Here is a 4,253-nt window from a genome sequence, read left to right on the forward strand (position 1 = left end):
TACATGCCCTTGACAGGAATCGAACCCAGGACCTTTCAGTCCACAGGCCAACGCTCTATCCACTGAGCCAAACCAGTTTCAGCGTGAAAGGTTATTTCTAAGACACCCTTGTATTAGATTCCTTATTGTTGGATTTGGGGCCCTTAAAACCGGACGGGAATCACCCTCTACAGTGAGGTCAGTATGAGAGTGAGTAAAAATAAATGTAATTGTAGAAAACGAATAACAATTGTTCGCTGGGATCCCAACTCTTGCTCGTTGCCTCTCGCGAGGATAAGGAAACAGACACGTTGTTAAGAGCTGCACTTTGCTACAAGCCTGAACTCGCTGCCGCTGACCCTCTCTGGGAATTTCCACTTGGTTATGTGCTGGAAGCTGTTCCGGTAATTTCCCTCGTGCTGTTATCCGCGAGATGATCTTCCTTGTAGCTGTGCTGGGCTTTCAGAGGCATTAATACAGCTGACTACCCCCTCCTGTTGCTTCTCTAATTAAAAGCTTGTTGGATTTCCCCAATAAGAACCACGATATCCAGCACTGGTAATAAGACTGCTAATAACCTGATGAAAACATCAGCAAGGGAGGGCATTAAGGACCCGGGGGGTTCTTCTTATCAGGCAAAGGAGAGGGCCAGGGGTCCGAGGCTCTGAGAAGCCAGCCTCCCCAGGGAGGGGGCGCTGCATACCGAGCACCGCCAATGGGCAGCCAGGGGCCTCGTTCCACGGGGCCGAATGCACGCATCCTGGGCCCCAGAAGCACGGCTCTCCTCTGGCTTTCCAATCATCTCCTCCCTCCTCTGTTGCTTCCTTGTACGCCCCCATCCCGCCCGCCCCTCTGGAGGCCTTGGCCTGCTTTGGTCTCCACAGCAGGTGGCAATTCAACTAGTTACAAGAGTCGGCCACTAGGTGGCATTAGGCGCCCAGAGGAAAGTGCTTGATTCCATGGCAGCTCAGATCCTTCCTGGGTGAGTGAAGGCAGATCCTTCTCATTCTCCCACCTTCCTCTCCACCTCCTCACTCCATCCCACACCCTCAAACAGTTAGGTTTCTTTTACGCGATTTTGAAGGTCGAGGAAACGTGTGCGCGCGCGCGCGCGCGCGCGCGCGCGTGTGTGTGTGTGTGTGTGTGTGTGAATGGGGTGTGTGGGATTTGTGGGATGCGCAGGAACTTTGAAACTCTACAGGCACAGCGTGAACTCTGGGCAAGAAAGAGGGGCGGCAGCTGTTTCCTATTCTCCTCTCTTGAGCCCTCACCTCTCTTGAGCATCGCCAGGGGCTGTTCCACAGGCACCTCCCACTGCCCTTTTAAAGACAGCTCACCCCTTCTCTCCGTCCTCTCCCAGCCCCGTCTGCTCTTGGTTGGATAGTTCCCTCCTCATTTCCTGCGCTCTTATAACTCAGGCAGTTCCGGACCTAAAAACCACCCAGATATTCTCCTACACACGCTCACCCTCCTAGCTCACCTGCCCCCAGCTTCCCTCCTTTCTCCCCATGGGCACTGAGCCGCATGCCCTTTGTCTGAGCACCAGTGTTTTGAATAGAGTGGAGGTACGGACGCTGGGGGTGCAGCAGTGACCGTGAACCTGGTGTTTTAAGGATGAGCTGAAGGTAGCCAGGCAAAGGGGAGTGAGTATTCTCTGTGGAGCAGGGATGTGTGTGGGTGAACTCGCACCATTTCAGTCACTGGCTTGAACCAGGCCTTCCTGTCCAGAAAAAATATTGGTATCCTATGACTGTTCTGATTTTGTTGTTGTTGCTTCTCTAAAGGAATACGATTAATTTGTGGGTGAAACAATTTTGTTTAATGTATTTATTATTTTTAATATATTTTATTGATTTTTTTTTTTTTTTACAGAGAGGGAGAGGGAGAGAGAGTTAGAAACATGAATGAGAGAAACATCCATCAGCTGCCTCCTGCACACCCTCTACTGGGGATGTGCCCACAATCAATGTACATGCCCTTGACTGGAATCAAACCTGGGACTCCTCAGTCCGCAGGCCGACGCTCTATCCACTAAGCCAAACCGGTTAGGGCTAATGTATTTATTAACCATTATAAATTAATTATCTGTAAATTTTTAAAATTTCTACACGTGATCATATCATCTTCAAATGCTGACTCGTTAAAACCAAACATAAAATTAGTACTTTTACCATCTCTCTGTTAGTGCAAAGACCCTGGGATGCTTACTATGCATTTTGATTTTTGTATACCGATTAATCCCAATGAACAATTATTAGTTTTATACAATTACATTTATTTTGACTCAGTCTCATACTGACCTTGATTTTGTTTTTTATTCTTTTCTGAATTTCCCTTGATTAAAATGGGATCATCTTCCTGAGGGGCTTTAGTAGTCCATTTATTGTTTATCTGCTGCTGCTGAATTCCTCAGCTTTTTATGGTCTGAGATATCTTTTTGTTTTTTGAAGGACTTTTTTTCTCTAGAAAGAATTAAGTTTACCAGTTATTTTTATTCAAGACTTTGAAGGTGTTATTCCATTATTGGTTGGGTTCTGTAATTTTCATCGACAAGTAAGTGTTATTTCTTATTTTGCTTTATTGAAGGAAATTATTCCATTTCCCCACTAGTTATTTTCAATGCACCTTTCTTGTTTATATTTATTTCTCAGAAGTTTTACTGTGATAAATCTAGGTGTGTGGGTTTTTTTTTTTTCTTTATATTTTCTTGCTTGGAGTTTATAGTGTTTCTTAAACCTGTGGCTTGATATCTTTCATCAGAGCATTTCAACCTAGTATCACTTCAAAAATGGCTTCAGTCCCATTTATGTGTTACATTCTCTCCTAGAACACAATTACACATATTAAAAATTTTGGATATGACTTATACATATTAAATTTTTGGCTATGTCTCTTACTACACCCTTCCTGTTTTTTTCATGCTTCATTTTTAATATTTTCTCCTGATCCTTCCCCAGTTAACACATTCTTTATCTCTACCTATATCCATATTTATGTATAATCTCTATGTACATAATATATAGACACATATTGCTGTTAGACACATCTGGTTTTTTTTTGTTTTGTTACATTAACCCAATTATTATAGGTTGGCAAAATTCAGATTGTGGAGCTTCTACTGGTCTTTCAATACTTCAGCCTTCTGAAGATAGATGTGGTGATGTAGGTCCTGGCACATCTGTTTTCAATTTCTGTTTTACGTTTTATTTTATTGTAAAATTTTCTAATTAAATCTACCATCTTATCATCTAATTTCTTGAACAGCAATAGTCACTTATTTTAAAGACCATGCCCGATAAAACCGTAATTGAATTACCTGTGGCTCTATTTCTGTCCCTTGTTTCCCCCCCCATGATTTAAGCCATCTGGCTTTATTTCCTGATGTAACCATTTTTGACCAAATCCCCATATTAAGTGTATCTTTAGAGATGCTCTGGAGGCTGTTACCCATGCCTAGAGCTGGTTTCTTTTTGCCTCTGGTAGGCAGGTAGGGTGGGATATAGTCATTTCAATCCAATCACTTTAGTTCCATCACATATTGAATTAACGTAACGGTGGGCTTCAGTCTTGGTAAGGGATGTTCTATTTCTGGTTCATTTCTGTTACTGCGGTGTTGTTTCTGTAGGGCTCTCAATGGGAATCCTGGGGTGTCTGCTAGGACACCTCCTCTGTTTCCCCTAAGTCTTCTAAGAATGCAGGAAATCCTTGCTCAGCCTGTTTCCCCACCACCACGTGTGAATCATCAGAGACCTGGACCAGGAAAGCTTTGGAAGTTAACACCAAGCTCACCTTTTTGTAAATGTCCTTTCTCCAGGATTTTGCTTCCTCAATTCCTCACTGCCTTCATAGTTCTCCAGTATCTTCAAACACACATTTATAGTCACATTCCCAGGCACTTCTAGGTGATTTTAGCGGGAGAGTTGGTCTGAAACCAGCGGCTCTCTGATTATCAGAAGCATAAGTCTCTGATTACAAATCTCTAAAGGATATACAACAAGCTTTTGACCAGTGTTTCTGTAGAAGAATATTAAGGGCTCTGTATAGAGAGAGGTAAGGCTTTTCTTATAACCCAGGGTTTGGTATATATAAGTTCATTTAACCTTTGTTTTCTATGAACTGGATAGACATACTGGTATGTAGGATTTTTCTTTCTTTCTATCAATATATTTTTTTTTTTTTTTTTTTTTTTTTTTTTTTTTTTTTTTTTGCTACAAAGAAAATGCTTATGGTTTCTGTGCTTATATTTCCAATTGTTCTTTTCACTTTACAAAGAT

The 4,253-nt window shown here is 42.4% G+C and overlaps 1 long non-coding RNA gene across 1 annotated transcript in view; it reads right to left on the reverse strand.

Moving 5' to 3' along the window:
* Positions 1-1,130, reverse strand: part of LOC123653026 — a 6,701-nt gene extending 5,571 nt beyond the window's left edge. Inside the window, exon 1 of the long non-coding RNA XR_006742660.1 lies at positions 1,075-1,130. This is a non-coding gene — a long non-coding RNA (uncharacterized LOC123653026). The remainder of the gene's footprint in view (positions 1-1,074) is intronic.
* Positions 1,131-4,253: the final 3,123 nt, after the last annotated feature.

This window comes from Pipistrellus kuhlii, unplaced genomic scaffold (assembly GCF_014108245.1).
Source record: "Pipistrellus kuhlii isolate mPipKuh1 unplaced genomic scaffold, mPipKuh1.p scaffold_m20_p_26, whole genome shotgun sequence".
Classification (NCBI taxonomy): domain Eukaryota; kingdom Metazoa; phylum Chordata; class Mammalia; order Chiroptera; family Vespertilionidae; genus Pipistrellus; species Pipistrellus kuhlii.